Source organism: Pinus tabuliformis, chromosome 9 (assembly GCF_031772625.1).
Source record: "Pinus tabuliformis cultivar Carrire ecotype Pingquan chromosome 9, CPIR1, whole genome shotgun sequence".
Lineage (NCBI taxonomy): Eukaryota > Viridiplantae > Streptophyta > Pinopsida > Pinales > Pinaceae > Pinus > Pinus tabuliformis.
Genome location: NC_142307.1, coordinates 931,632,531 through 931,647,815, shown reverse-complemented (window position 1 = coordinate 931,647,815; position 15,285 = coordinate 931,632,531). Strand labels below are relative to the sequence as shown.

Below are 15,285 nucleotides of genomic sequence, written 5' to 3'. Positions count from 1 at the left end.
GCTTGAAGGGGATGCTTGTCAGGAAAATCTATGTTTGTTATAAAGAGGACAAAGCACTGGACCTGCATGTTCTTAGTGTACCACAGGGGCACACTATCCCAAGTGGAGCCACCTGTTATCATCTAAGAAACAATTTCTAAATTGTTCACATCATTTTGATTGTAAGGGTTTAGTGTTAGTCTGAGTTTAGTTTTCTTTCAAGATTGGGCTTTTGGGCTTATATTTCTCAAGATATGGACAAAATTGGTATTGCTGGGTCAAATGGAACCCCTTACAGATGACAGCTGGCAAATAAAATTGATCACTGCCAAGCAGGGAGTGCAATAGATCGTATGGATTGGATTGAGAAAATAACAGGAGTAATGGCTTCACTTCTGTGTTCTCAAATGCCAGAGCAGACGCTGCCTTGTAATCCAATGAGCAGTGGACATCAATGCACAGCCAGTGAGAGCAGCTCATTGGGCAGCCCTTCTGATTTTGATCACACAATACCTGAAGACAATGCATTACATATTGTAATCTTCAAGGACATTGTGACCATTCGGGCAGAGATTTGCAGGGTCTCAGGACACATGGCAAGTTGGAGAGCCCCTTGAGCTCTTTAGAAAGGTTCCTAGAAATAATGTTTGTGCAGATTGTGGTTCACCTGAACCAGACCGAGCCTCACTGAACCTTGGTGTGTTGCTTTGCATCGAATGTTCAGGGGTTCACCGTAACCTTGGTGTACATATATCAAAGAGTATTCTTCTAATGCAGCCTTGGCAAGAACAAGTGTGGCAAGCACATCCATCTTATCTTCAACTTCGGCACTATTCAGACTCTTCTTTGGAGCACTGTTTAACCATGATTCCCTCAATATCGCAAAAGTCGTTGCAGTATGTGTGAGTATGGCTGGAGTAGCCATGACCACTCTTGGAAAGACATGAGCTGCTGATGATGCCGTTCAAAGTAATTCTTTGAATGTCGAACCCTCAATTGTGGGAGATATATTTGGACTTCTTTCAGCAGTTTGTTATGGCTTATTCACTGTAATGTTAAAAAAAAACTCACGGGTGCTGAAGGCGAGAAGGCTGATGTGCAAAAGATTTTTGGCTATATTGGGTTATTCACTTTACTCGCTCTTTGGTGGCCAGTATGGCCTTTAGCTGCTATTGGCATTGAGCCGAAGTTTAGCATTCCAACCTCTGCTAAAGTGGATGAAGTGTTGATTGCAAATGGCTTCATAGGAAGCGTTCTTGCGGACTACTTCTGGGCACTATCTGTGGTGTGGACAACACCTCTAGTTGCGACATTAGGAATGTCTCTCGCTCCTCTTGCCATGATAGCTGACATGGTATTTGCAGGATTTGTGATTGCAAATCTTTCAGATCAATGTTCGAAGCAGCTGGGTTCCTGATATGGAAATGCAATTCGAGGATTCTTGTTCAATCACGCTTGAAGAAGAATTACAAGCCATAAAGAAAAGGGAAGCAGAGGCAATCGCCATCATGAAGAGCATACATTCCCCTGATGATCTTGAAAATGAAATTCAAGAGCTCAAGTAATCTATTGAGCAAGAAATTGAGTTGCACGGGCCTTCACAAAAAATTCAGTTCAGTCAATTATGGAAGGTAAAAGAAGTGAAATATGCACTTATTTCAGGTTGTGGAATTCAAATATTTCAACAAATTGTTGGCATCAACACTGTCATGTACTACAGCCCTACCATTGTACAATTGGCTGGATTTGCGTCCAACACAGTTGCTCTGTTGTTGTCTCTAATAACTTTAGGCTTGAATGTTCTTGGCTCTATTTTGGCGATCTACCTCATTGACAGATTTGGAAGACGAAAACTTCTTATTTCCAGTTTGCTTGGAGTAATTACATCACTAGTCCTATTAACTATTGTGTTCCACATAACTACAGATAGTTCTCCTTTACTAAGCAGGAAAACAATCCAACAATTTTCAGGTTACCAATGTCCACAATACATTTCAACAAGTGCAACATGGGACTGTATGCAATGCCTAAAGACCAGCCCAGCCCTGATTGTGAATTCTGTGCATCTGAAGGTAACCAGTTGTTTCCAGGAGCCTGTTTACTGTCAAATTCAACAGTGAAGCATGTTTGTGAAAGTGATTCTCGACCATGGTTTACCCGAGGATGCCTAAGCCAGTATGGTGGCTGGCTGTTCTTGGACTGGCACTGTACATTATTTTCTTTGCTCCTGGCATGGGAACACTTCCTTGGGTCATCAACTCTGAGATTTATCCTTTGAGGTACCAAGGTATCTGGGGAGGTCTGGCTGCAACAGCAAATTGGGTTTCTAATTTGATAAGTGGTGCAAACATTTCTCACTATGACTGTAACCATTGGCACTTTCATGACATCCCAAACGGCTTTGAAGAGATTTTGTTTTCACACAGGTATAAGGGAGTAGGGTGCTTAAGCCATGAACAGTGGTGATCATTTAGAAATGAAAGGAAGACTGTGGATGCAAAAAAGTTTCCTGGACGGTGATTTGATTGAGTCATTTCTGGATCTCAACAGAAATCGGAAGGAGGAAATTGCAACTGCAATGTCTGTTCCAGTAGAGGTAAAGCAACTATCTCTAAAGAGGAATGTGGTGTTTAAGAGTTAAAAAGGGCCTTTGCATTCAGTTTTGAGCAGCTACAGGGCAGATAAAGAAACAACTCAAGAATAAAGGCTCAAGTCATTCGGATTTAGATGTTAGGCTGTGTTTTGTGATTACACAGCAGTTTCGTAGTGCTCTACGAAACTGCTGGTAGATACACATAATGCACAGCAGTTTTGTAGCGCGCTACGAAACTGCTGAAGCTACACAATCCAATCTCAATCAACCGGTTTTGAAATATAAGCTGTAATTTTGAAAAGGGAATATCTACAAGGGATCATTTGAAGCTATCAACTTTCAACAAGGTCAAGACAGGTGGAGGAAACATGAATTCGAATCCAAGCTCTAAACTTTTTGTCATAAAGTGAGCACATTTACTACAGTCCAAGATATGTCAGGCAGCATGGAAGAGCTTTTACCTTTACACATAAAAGAGGTGGACAACACATCAAGGACGTGGCCATCTGTTATATTTTGGATAATCAAAGATAAAGGACATGCTACTTTGGATTCGAACATTTTGAAGCAAACCAAAGATCGATAAACAAGGGTGGTTTCCTATGTTTCAGGGAAATGGAGAAGATGTGACATTGAAGACCAGCATGGAGTCTTGAACATTCACCACAACCAAACTAAAAAGGTACCAGATGTCAAAGAACGAGAATGATTGTAATCAAGACTATTATTAGCATAATAAGGAGTTAGACTCCTACTTGATTTAGATCTCTAGAAACTCTAGTTAAAGTTTGTTACATTATATAGACAGTTAAAATTTGAACAGGTGTCATTAGAAATAGATTTCGAGTTCCCCTCAGGTTTGAGGAGGAATCTCAGTCAGGTGGAAGAACTTTATAAATAGGAGAAAGGGAAATGTAAAAAGGGTTGGAAGTTTATGTAAAAAAGCTCTGTTGTTAAGCTTATGTAAAGACTCTGTTTCTTTTGGTAATATAGTACTGGCTTCTGCTGCTCAAGAATCATATAGACTTCAATGTATGAATTCCTCTTGTTATCTTTTCATGTTGTCTACAGTATTATGAGTATTTGATTACTTAGAAATCACTTGCAGTGTTCTAATTTCCTTCATATACTCATAGACTGTCCTTTTGTGTTTGGTGTACTCTATATTGAAATCTGAATGCCTTGATTTCATTGCAAAGCCAATTCTACTGTTAATGCTAAATGACATATGACTCCATAAGCCCAATGGATGCTTGTTAATTTTCATTTCACCAGCCTCATTCCTATTTGTTTCACAAAGAGTTAGCCATCTTAATCATAGTAACAAAATCTTTAATCCTTTGAGAGAGCCCTCTCAGGCTAAGGAGGCTAAGCCTTAGCTAAAAGATTGGTTTGAAACAGTTACTTGAAGTCTTCTTGGTCTGCAGCCTTCCAGGGCTTGATTTTGAGATAACATTTTGGTGCGTCTGCCGGGAGCCTGAAAATTATTCATTCTCGAAAAACAAGAGACTGAACTTCTGAAGGTAGCAGGAGCTCAGAAGACTTTTCGAGGCTGCAATCTACCTTGGCGACTCCATTGTTGAAGAATTCTAAATTCATAGATTCATGGTGATTCCACTGGAATTATGAAAGACCCAGATGCATATTTTTCAGGAATTCATGGTTTCCCAAATCATTTTCCCAAGGATGCATATTTTCTAAGGAATGGTCCAAAATTCAATGGAGAAGATTTGAGTTTAACTTTGAAGCATCTATCTGAGTTCTGTGATTTTATTGAGCTTCTTAGAGTTAAACATGAAGATGTTTGCATTATGTTGTTCTATGATTCATTTCAAGGGAAATGCAAACAGTGGATTGAAAGCTTTCCTCCCAAATCCATTAAGTCATTTGAAGACTTTTGGTTTATGTTTTTGGAGGAATGGATAGATAGATCAGAGTTGGTGGCAAACTCTCCTTCAGTTCGAGGTTTCAAACAATGGAATGATGATCATATTAATGAAGAAATAGATGAAAATTTTTCTTTGTCCTTGTCTTCATATTTAAAATCATTTGAATACAAGACAGAAGATAAGATGAAATTTTTGGATGAAGTTGCTAAGAACATTGAGAAAGACATTGAAGGTTTACAAGGTAAAATTCAATCATATAGTCTTCATGGTCATAATCATTCTTTTCAAAAGGTTTCTATGTTAGAACACAAGGAGAGGGTGTTGCTTCCTTTCTCTTTCGTGATTAAGGAAGAATACATTGTTAATGAAGATCAGTTGGCACAACCAGAAAGTTACGAGAACCATCAAGCTGATCATTTATTCTGGGATCCTATAGCTAAATACTTGGAAGAGTTTTACTCTCCAGTGTTTCAGTTTTTCTATGAAGATCACAGGCAATTTTAGTGGTAGTGGTCATCACAATATCATAGTGGCTCTGAACTCCAATGTAGTCAAAAAACTCAAATATCAAATAAGACAAATGATTGGCTACATTGGAAATTTCACATTGATTGAGCCGAAAGAAGTTTGAATTGATAGGGTAGGTAGGTAGGAAAATGCAAATAAGCTCAAGGTTAACTGAGCATTTTTCAGTAGATGTAGATTTCTTTCTCCTACAGTGATCATCAAGCTTAAGCCCGAGGTGAAGGCCCAAGAAGCTTGAAGGGGATGCTTGTCAAGCAAATCTATGTTTGTTATAAAGAGGACAAAGCACTGGACCTGCATGTTCTTAGTGTACCACAGGGGCACACTATCCCAAGTGGAGCCACCTGTTATCACCTAAGAAACAATTTCTAAATTGTTCACATCATTTTGATTGTAAAGGTTTAGTGTTAGTCCGAGTTTAGTTTTCTTTCAAGATTGGGCTTTTGGGCTTATATTTCTCAAGATATGGACAAAATTGGTATTGCTGGGTCAAATGGCACCCCTTACAGATGACAGCTGGAAAATAAAATTGATCACCGCCAAGCAGAGAGTGCAATAGATCATATGGATTGGATTGAGAAAATAACAGGAGTAATGGCTTCACTTCTGTGTTCTCAAATGCCAGAGCAGAAGCTACCTTGTAGTCCAATGAGCAGTGGACATCAACGCACAGCCAGTGAGAGCAGCTCATTGGGCAGCCCTTCTGATTTTGATCACACAATACCTGAAGACAATGCATTACAGAATTGTAATCTTCTAGGACATTGTGACCATTCGGGCAGAGGTTTGCAGGGTTTCAGGACACATGGCAAGCTGGAGAGCCCCTTGAGCTCTTTAGAAAGGTTCCTAGAAATAATGTTTGTGCAGATTGTGGTTCACCTGAACCAGACCGAGCTTCACTGAACCTTGGTGTGTTACTTTGCATCGAATGTTCAGGGGTTCACCGTAACCTTGGTGTACATATATCAAAGAGTATTCTTCTAATGCAGCCTTGGCAAGAACAAGTGTGGCAAGCACAACCATCTTATCTTCAACTTCAGTGCTATTCACACTCTTCTTTGGAGCACTGTTTAACCAGGATTCCCTCAATATTGCAAAAGTCGTTGCAGTATGTGTGAGTATGGCTGGAGTAGCCATGACCACTCTTGGAAAGACATGAGCTGCTGATGATGCCGTTCAAAGTAATTCTTTGAATGACGAACCCTCAATTGTGGGAGATATATTTGGACTTCTTCAGCAGTTTATTATGGCTTATTCACTGTAATGTTAAAAAAAACTCACGGGTGTTGAAGACGAGAAGGCTGATGTGCAAAAGATTTTTGGCTATATTGGGTTATTCACTTTACTCGCTCTTTGGTGGCCAGTATGGCCTTTAGCTGCTATTGGCATTGAGCTGAAGTTTAGCATTCCAACCTCTGCTAAAGTGGATGAAGTGTTGATTGCAAATGGCTTCATAGGAAGCGTTCTTGCAGACTACTTCTGGGCACTATCTGTGGTGTGGACAACACCTCTAGTTGCGATATTGGGAATGTCTCTCGCTATTCCTCTTGCCATGATAGCTGACATGGTATTTGCAGGATTTGTGATTGCAAATCTTTCAGAACAATGTTCGAAGAAGCTGGGTTCCTGATATGGCAATGCAATTCGAGGATTCTTGTTCAATCACGCTTGAAGAAGAATTACAAGCCATAAAGAAAAGGGAAGCAGAGGCAATCGCCATCATGAAGAGGATACATTCCCCTGAGGATCTTGAAAATGAAATTCAAGAGCTCAAGCAATCTGTTGAGCGAGAAATTGAGTTGCACGGGCCTTCACAAAAAATTCAGTTCAGTCAATTATGGAAGGTAAAAGAAGTGAAATATGCAATTATTGCAGGTTGTGTAATTCAAATATTTCAACAAATTGTTGGCATCAACACTGTCATGTACTACAGTCCTACCATTGTACAATTGGTTGGATTTGCGTCCAACATAGTTGCTCTGTTGTTGTCTCTAATAACTTCAGGCTTGAATGCTCTTGGCTCTATTTTGGCGATCTACCTCATTGACAGATTTGGAAGACGAAAACTTCTTATTTCCAGTTTGCTTGGAGTAATTACATCACTAGTCCTATTAAATATTGTATTCCACATAACTACAGATAGTTCTCCTTTAGTAAGCAGGAAAACAATCCAACAATTTTCAGGTTACCAATGTCCACAAAACATTTCAACAAGTGCAACATGGGACTGTATGCAATGCCTAAATACCAGGCCAGCCCTGATTGTGAATTCGGTGCATCTGAAGGTAACCAATTGTTGCCAGGAGCCTGTTTACTGTCAAATTCAACAATGAAGCATGTTTATGAAAGTGATTCTCGACCATGGTTTACCCGAGGATTCCTAAGCCAGTATGGTGGTTGGCTGTTCTTGGACTGGCACTGTACATTATTTTCTTTGCTCCTTGCATGGGAACACTTCCTTGGGTCATAAACTCTGAGATTTATCCTTTGAGGTACCGAGGTATCTGGGGAGGTCTGGCTGCGACAGCAAATTGGGTTTCTAATTTGATAAGTGGTGCAAACATTTCTCACTATGATTGTAACCATTGGCACTTTCATGACATCCCAAACGACTTTGAAGAGATTTTGTTTTCACACAGGTATAAGGGAGTAGGGTGCTTAAGCCATGAACAGTGGCGATCATTTAGCAATGAAAGGAAGATTGTGGATGCAAAAAAGTTTCCTGGACGGTGATTTGATTGAGTCATTTCTGGATCTCAGCAGAAATCGGAAGGAGGAAATTGCAACTGCAATGTCTGTTCCAGTAGAGGTAAAGCAACTATCTCTGAAGAGGAATGTGGTGTTTAAGAGTTAAAAAGGGCCTTTGCATTCAGTTTTAAGCAGCTACAAGGCAGATAAAGAAACAACTCAAGAATAAAGGCTCAAGTCAGTCGGATTTATGTGTTAGGCTGTGTTTTGTGATTACACAGCAGTTTCATAGCACGCTACGAAACTGCTGGTAGATACACATAATGCATAGCAGTTTCGTAGTGTGCTACGAAACTGTTGAAGCTACACAATCCAATCTCAGTCAACCGGTTTTGAAATATAAGCGGGAATTTTGAAAAGGGAATATCTACAAGGGATCATCTGAAGCTATCAACTTTCAACAAGGTCAAGACAGGTGGAGGAAACATGAATTCGAATCCAATCTCTAAACTTTTTGTCATAAAGTGAGCACATTTACCACAGTCCAAGATATGTCAGAGAGCATGGAAGAGCTTTTACCTTTACACATAAAAGAGGTGGATAGCACATCAAGGACGTGGCCATCTGTTATATTTTGGATAATCAAAGATAAAGGACATGCTACTTTGGATTCGAACATTTTGAAGCAAACCAAAGACCGATAAACAAGGGTGGTTTCCTATGTTTCAGGGAAATGGAGAAGATGTGACATTGAAGACCAGCATGGAGTCTTGAACATTCACCACAGCCAAACTAAAAAGGGACCAGATGTCAAAGAACGAGAATGATTGTAATCAAGACTATTATTAGCATAATAAGGAGTTAGACTCCTACTTGATTTAGATCTCTAGAAACTCTAGTTACAATTTGTTACATTAAATAGACAGTTAAAAGTTGAACAGGTGTCATTAGAAATAGATTTCGAGTTCCCCTCAGGTTTGAGGAGGAATCTCAGTCAGGTGGAAGAACTTTATAAATAGGAGAAAGGGAAATGTAAAAAGGGTTGGAAGTTTATGTAAAAAAGCTCTGTTGTTAAGCTTATGTAAAGACTCTGTTTCTTTTGGTAATATAGTACTGGCTTCTGCTGCTCAAGAATCATATAGACTTCAATGTATGAATTCCTCTTGTTATCTTTTCATGTTGTCTACAGTATTATGAGTATTTGATTACTTAGAAATCACTTGCAGTGTTCTAATTTCCTTCATATACTCATAGACTGTCCTTTTGTGTTTGGTGTACTCTATATTGAAATCTGAATGCCTTGATTTCATGCAAAGCCAATTCTACTGTTAATGCTAAATGACATATGACTCCATAAGCCCAATGGATGCTTGTTAATTTTGATTTCACCAGCCTCATTCCTATTTGTTTCACAAAGAGTTAGCCATCTTAATCATAATCACAAAATCTTTAATCCTTTGAGAGAGCCCTCTCAGGCTAAGGAGGCTAAGCCTTAGCTAAAAGATTAGTTTGAAACAATTACTTGAAGTCTTCCTGGTCTGTAGCCTTCCAGGGCCTGATTTTGAGATAACAGTTCTATCGTACCTAAAGAAACAGATTATTTATTTTGATTTAAGATTTTATTTCTATGCTCAAAAAACTTGGAGAGAAGCCTCTCGAGCTCACTATAATTTTGACATTGTAAAAGGCTAGGAAGGTCAGTATTGTAACAAAGATTGTGAAACTAAGATATAATGTGGTCGTACGCGGGGCACTCTAAGAGGAAGTGGTTTTCATCCTCGATGTTCATATTCTCACATATATGGCAGATCCTTTCCATCCATGGTGTTTTAGGAATTGCCCAACGACCTGTTTCACAATGGAGCTCATGAGAATTTGTTCTAATCTTTGCTATATTAATTTTCTTCTTTGAGCTAGTTAAAATAGAGAGATAATTTTGATCTTCTAGGATGGGGTTGATGACCTTCTTATAATAACTTAATTTTCTTTTAGCCGCTAAATCTTTCTCACACCACATTTTTTCTTTAAACTTAGAAGTAACAATATCTTTAATGTTATTTATGTTTTGCAATGCATCATTCTCGTTGATCTCCCAATAGTTTAACTAGGCCCTTGTGTCTTTATGCCACCCTCGATTGAGCCTTAGGTGGTTTTGGCTGGAATTTAAAGCTAGCTTAGGAAGTCTATGTTCATCTATGTTATTGAGTTTGTGCTTGTACAACAGAAACCTAATCATAGCTAGGTTCTCAATAGGGGAAAGACCTGCTTCTATAAGGAGAATAGGATAGGGTGTATTACTTTTAATTTTTAGGTTATAAGTTATAAAACGCTTCTGGATTTGCTCAATATTTCTCCATGATTCTCTGGAGATGCTGCAACCCCAAACCTCATAGCCATATAAGATAGCAGGAGTGACTAAAGTTCCAAAGAGGAACTTCTTTTTATCCCACATTACGAGGTTTGTTGTTTTACAATTATTTTCAAGACCAAAATAAGCTTTCCACCCCCCATTAATCCTTTTCTCAATGCTATGGTTCCAGTTGAGCTTGTGATGAATATCAATTCCTAGGTACTTGTAAGAATACACTTCCTCCAAGTTATTATTGTCATACATAAAATTAGCATAAGTGTCCTTCTTGGATTTGATAATCATAACTTTTGTTTTGTCAGTGTTAGCAGTCATACCCATGGTAGTGTAAAAATCCTTAAGAATCCCGAGTTGCTTATCAAGATCAAATGGGCACCTTGCGAAAATAACAATATCGTCAGCATAGAGAAGAAGGATGACGACTATCCCAGCTAAGATCGTGCCATCACATCCTGCTTCCTCTAAATAGCCTTCGAGCTTATCAATGTAAATGCCAAATAGGGTATGGGAGAGGGGGCAACCTTGTTTAACTCCGATGTTACACTTAATATCTTTCGACCACCCCTCATTGCTCTTTAGCTTGGAAATTACATTCTCTTATAACCTTATAGTGACGGCTCTCAACTCGAGAGGAACCTTTAGCTCTTCTAATCTATTCCAAAGGTTGTATCTAGGAACCGTATCGAAAGCCTTTCTAAAGTCCACAAAGCAACAAAATAAATTGGATTGATCATTACGACATTCCTCCACAATGATCCTAAGCGTAACAAGGTGGTCTGTTGTTGAGTGATGCCTTCTGAAACCTGCTTTGCCTTTAGCCCGCTTACCTTCACTTTCAAGCCATATGCTTAACGTCTTTTCCAAAATACTACAATATAACTTGGCTAAGAGAAGGTTGATCATAATTGTCCGATAATTAGAGGGGTTATTTGTATCCCCACTTTTAAAAATAGGGATAATGAGGCTCTCAGTCCAAGGTTTAGGGAACCCTTGCTTGACTGCTTGATTGAAAAGCTTATGGATGTGGGGGATGAGGATAGGACCTCCAATTTTTAAGATTTCTGCCTGGTAACCTTCAATGTCCTTAGCTTTCCCATTAGCGAGGCGATTAACCCCAAACTTAATGTCTTCTGAAGAGAAAACTTCTTTCATTGTGAGCAGGGTTTCCAAATTATCCATGACATTTGGAGATTCATAAAGCTTTTTAAGATAGGAATTTCAATCGTGAAGAGCAATTTTATTATTATCATTAGTCTTCCTAGTTAGAATCTACCTCCAAAATTTATTAGGAGCTACCTTAGAGAGGTGTAAGAGATTCTCCTGTCTTTGACAAATGTACTTCCTCTTTTTCCTTTTAGTTAGGGCTTTGTATATTTTTATCTTGTCCATTTTAAGAGATTCATCAACAGCTTCCTTAATTGCTCTCCTCGCACTTTTACAATCTTTGTCATACCATGGATTGGTTTTGCTATTTCTTTTATTATTTGAAACTTCAATTGAGAACTTGTTAATAGAATATGAGAGGGTTGTAGTAAAATTATGATAGAGGTCTTCTATGTTGTCTATACTAGATAAAGGAAGCAAATTAGTTTTTAATTCATTTAGAAAGAGATCATTTTTATTTCAATCAAATATTAAGTTCTTTTGGCTGTAAGTATTATTTTCTGTGGGAACTCTATGCATGACAAAATTGAGAGTTATAAGTAAATGCCTATGATCAGAGTCAGGTTCGTGGTTGTTTAAGATGTCAAAATTTATTATTTCGTTGTATAATGGGAGATCGGAAATAACGTAGTCTACCACGTTGCTACCAAGTCCATGGATGCAGGTCATCTTGCTGGAATTGGGCCACTTCTTTAGACCGTTGCAAATTATGAGATCCTGAGCACTACAGAGCTTGACTAGCTCCAACCCAAACAAATTTTCCCCGAGGTCTTCAGAGCTCCTTTTGTACCTACTAGCCAGAGTAGGGTCTTCGTCTAACCAAAGAGGATTAGGCTTGGAATGATTACTTAGAATAATAACTTGGTTGTTTGAAGTTCGAGCATTAAAGTCACCTATTAAAAGGATATTACCGTCATTCCTTAGGCTAGAAATATCATTCTCTAAACCATTGTAAGGGTTAGTTTTATCTATATTCTTCTTCTTATAGAAGTTAGAATTGATGGGGGGGAAATAACATATTGCTATGTAGGACTTTTTATTATTAATGTCACTAATCTCTATCCAACTATATTGGTTGTGAGGGTCGTTTTTATAAATCCTAGCATGGGGGGAGATGTTCTTCTTAATGTAACAAGCTATTCCCCCAATGCCTCTATGGGAGGATCGCTTGTTCCAGGTAGACCATAGCGTAAATCCATCTATGTTAGGGACCTTAGATTCTTCGTGCTCCCAAGTTTCAACAAGCAAAATAATATCAACATCATTTGAAATCCAACTTAGCTTGGGGCCTTTCTTCCATGGGAAGCCCCGACAGTTCCAAGAAAGGATCCGGAGCATGTTTAATTGCTATTGATTACTATCTTTTTGGTTTCTATCTCGAATAAAGGCTTTTCTATTTCTAATTATTGCCCATTTTCCTTCCTTTCTAGTTTCTTTTATCTTTTGAACCTCCTTTCTTAATTCTGCTTGATCTTCTGGAATGAGATCTTCATTTATGAATATTCCCATTCCCTTTAGACTTGAGGTTTTACTAAGTATGTCGTACTTATGATTAGTGGAGCTCACCTTTATGTGGATTAGTCTTCCTTTATTCTCAGTTAATTTCCCCAACCTTGTTGCTTCTGTGAGACACACTATTTCAATTTGTAATCTATTATGTAATTTTGTCTGGGCTAAGGCTAAAATATCCTCATCTACTTCCTCTTTTAAACTGAAGATTATAAGGTTCAAGGCCCTTTTGTTACGTTCGTGGTCTAATTTTATTAATTTTTTCATTTCATCTTTAATTGGTTTGATATCTAACTTATCTACCACATTATTTAGGGTGAGGCGGCTATTAACTTTTTCTTCTAGTTCTTTAATCATGTCTTTCATTTTAAGACTCTCTAAAGTATCAGCATCTCCTTGCTGGGATGGTTGGTTAGTATCTTGGTTTTGTTTTTCTATAACCTGCAATCTAGTCTCCATTGCCTCCATTTTATTCTCCAGTAGTTCTATTTTATTTTCTATTTGTTTTTGGATCGTGTCTTCAAGAGATGCAAATTTATTTTCCAGCATGGCTTCTAACTCTTTTTGTAGCTTGGCTTCTCTTTCTTCTCTACGTTTCTCTAAAGACTCTATATACTCATAAAGGCCTTGTAGAGTAACTGTGCTAGGTCTGCCCTTGGTAATCTTTGGTAACTGTGGTGAAATATTCATACTTGAAATTATATGAGCAAATATGTATTAGAAAAAGAAAAAGATAAGGAATGTGTGCACCTAATATCAGCAAACCTAACTGCAGATCGCCCGTGCCCACTGCAGCCCGCAGCCCGCAGACCGAAGAATATATGCAAAGAATATATAGAGTATGTTTTTAACTCTTTCATCGAGCCTCAGAACTATTTCATCGAAGAATATATGCGAAGAATATATAAAGTACGTGTTTAACTCTTTCATCGAAGTATATATAGAGTACGTGTTTAACTCTTTCACTGAGGCTCAGAACTCTTTCACCAAAGAATATATGCAAAGAATATATAGAGTACGTGTTTAACTCTTTCACCAAAGAATATATAAAGTACGTGTTTAACTCTTTCACCAAGCCTCAGAACTCTTTCACCGAAGTATATATAGAGTACGTGTTTAACTCTTTCACCGAGCCTCAGAACTCTTTCATCGAAGAATATATGCGAAGAATATATAGAGTATGTTCTTAACTCTTTCACTGAGTTAACCATATTAGTGTTAAAAATAATAAATCTGGGGAACATTAATAATAATAATTGAGTAAAATGTTAACATATTTATGTTTAATAGATCTAGGGATTATAAATATTAGTAATAGTATGGATTTATTATTATCCTTATTATAACTAAAATAATAATATTATAAAATTAATTATTATTTCATAAGATTATATTATTATTATTATTCTTATAATAGTAGTATTATTCTTATTATTATCATTACTAATTGAGTTGTCTAGTGTAAACTTGAACTTTCTACTTAAATCTCATTTTAGATCAATAGCTATCTATAATAGATAATTTTAACCCATTAAGTTAGTTATGAAAATGACTATCTAATAAATATAAGGAAAAGAAAAATGAGGGAGATTTCCAAAAAGGACCAAAAAATCAAAGAGGAATTAAGGAGAAAGAAAACAAGTTAGAAACTTTACTACATGATAATTGGGGGAAGAGAAAGGAGAAAGAAAACAGTTAGAAACTTTAATTAATTTTGTTTTTTAATTTAAATATTAATTTTTTTTTCAATCTTTTTTTTTATAATTTTGTTTAGGTTTTTTTTAATTATTATTATGTGGTTGTATTTTTTTTTTTTTAACTTAAAAAGATCGCTATGGATGTATTTTTTTTAATTAACATTCAAAAAAATTCTTTAAATTTTATGCTTTTTTGAAATATTTTACTTTTTTATTTATTTTTTAATATTTTTATTTATTTTTTTATTTTTTTATATTTTTTTTGTTTTATTTTTACATTTTTATGGGCGTTTTTTTAGTTTTTTTATTATTTAAGTTTTTTGGTCATCTTTTTCTATTTTTATTTTTTATGTTTTATTATGAACATGAAAATCATGAACATTTAAAAAAAATATTCACACTTGATACATTAGAAAATCTAAAGTGTAAAAAATAAACCCTCTAAACAAAAAGGGTTGATGCTGCATCAACCCTTTTCAAAATCAAGATGAAAAGCACTAACATTTAAAAAAGGTGTTCATACTTGCTACATAAAAAATATTTAAAGTGTCAAAAATCAACCCTCTAAAACAAAGGGGTTGATGCTGCATCAACACTTTTCAAAATCAACATGAAAATCACTAACATCGAAAAAAAAATGTTTGTACTTGATACATAAGATTTTTTTTTATTTTTTTTTAACAGAAACAATTGATTTTCATTTATAAAAAAGAGGTTGGGCGTGCCAAACACCTCGAATACAGACAAATGCGAGACTTTTGGCTCAATAGAGTCCTCCTAATCTGACTTTTGTATCTGAGATTAGCCGCTGAATTTGACACACTTGGCAGGCTGAGAGATGCTTGCTTTGTTGCTGTCGACTTAGTGTCCTGT

At 36.9% G+C, this 15,285-nt stretch overlaps 4 pseudogenes; all 4 read left to right on the top strand.

The window, feature by feature from the left end:
• Nucleotides 1-362: 362 nt before the first annotated feature.
• On the top strand, nt 363-1,422 carry LOC149151812 (putative vacuolar membrane protein YML018C; annotated as a pseudogene).
• Nucleotides 1,398-2,419, top strand: LOC149151811 (putative inositol transporter 2 pseudogene; annotated as a pseudogene).
• A 3,161-nt stretch (nt 2,420-5,580) lies between these two features.
• LOC149151810 (putative vacuolar membrane protein YML018C) lies at nt 5,581-6,616 on the top strand (annotated as a pseudogene).
• Nucleotide 6,617: 1 nt separating this feature from the next.
• On the top strand, nt 6,618-7,639 carry LOC149151809 (putative inositol transporter 2 pseudogene; annotated as a pseudogene).
• Nucleotides 7,640-15,285: the final 7,646 nt, after the last annotated feature.